Consider the following 1,186-nt stretch of genomic DNA (forward strand, 5'->3'; position numbering starts at 1 on the left):
CAAGCGCGTGGCGGAAGGGGCTGGATGCCCCTTCCTCACCTCCTCCTGCCCTGTGCTGCAGCGTCAGGTGGGCAAGGTGAAGGCAGAAGAGCGGCCGAGGCCTCGGCTGGCTTCACCCGCACTGCGGCCAGCGAGAGGCAGGTCTGCAGACCGCGGAGCTCCAGCCACCCACCGCCCTGGCCCCACGCCACACGTCCAAGTGCCCAGGACTGTGCAATTACTTAAACCCAGCGGCTCCCAGCACCGAGATGGGCTGGCTCTGTTCCTTTGTCTTCAGGTCTGAGCTCAGGATTGTGCCGCTTAAGCCCAGCCACACTTTTCCCCCAGCTCACGATGTCCCCTCTCCTATGAAACCGAAGACCAGGGGGTGAAACAGTGGAGTAGCGGAGGGTGCCTGCAGCAAGGCCAGGGCTCTGCCCCTGGGTCTGGCGGGGTGCTGGCGAGCGGAGCAAGGCTGAGAGAGGGAAAGGCAGCTGCAGCTTTGCCCAGCACCAATCTTCTCCTCTCCCTCAGTGCCACGGCCCGGGGAGGGATCCCACACACACACTCGTCCCTCCTGGAGAGACGACAGCAACGTCGCCCTCCATCCACGGGGCTTAGCGCACCGAGGTGTCTGTGCGGAGGCTGCTGAGGTGCTCGCCATGGGCTGCGGTGCGTAAGAAATTAATTACGTGAAGAGCTGCCAGCTCCGTCACTGCAAGTGCTGCACCCTGGGCACAGCCCCGGCACCAGCACCCGTGGAGACATCCCAACCTGCTGCTCTTCTCCACCCTGGTCCCAGCCTCCAGGAGCAGGGCTGGAGCGGCAAACCGAGCCCCGCTACACCGGCGCCCCCGGGGCGAGGGTCCAGGACAGCAGATTCTGCCCCGTCCTGTTTCTCTCCCCTTCTCCAGAGCTGCCTCCTCACCCACAGACCCGCTTCCCGAAGGGCAGAGGTGATGCTGAGCGCAGCGCAGACTCTTAACTAGGACGCAGGAGTTGGAGGCTGTGCCACCCCACTGCCTCCGGCACCTCCCGCTCTGAAAGCCGGCTTGGCCCGAGGCCCAGCTAAGCTCTCAAAAATAAAAAGAGAAATGGAGAAAAGCACAAGCTGATCTCCTTGCAGGGAAGTGCCCTAATGCTCACTGGCTTCGGTGGGTCACGGTGACAGCTCCTCGCCCTGCTCGACACCAGGCAAGCCACCCTC

Source organism: Buceros rhinoceros, unplaced genomic scaffold (assembly GCF_000710305.1).
Source record: "Buceros rhinoceros silvestris isolate BGI_N320 unplaced genomic scaffold, ASM71030v1 scaffold22078, whole genome shotgun sequence".
Taxonomy (NCBI): Eukaryota; Metazoa; Chordata; class Aves; order Bucerotiformes; family Bucerotidae; genus Buceros; species Buceros rhinoceros.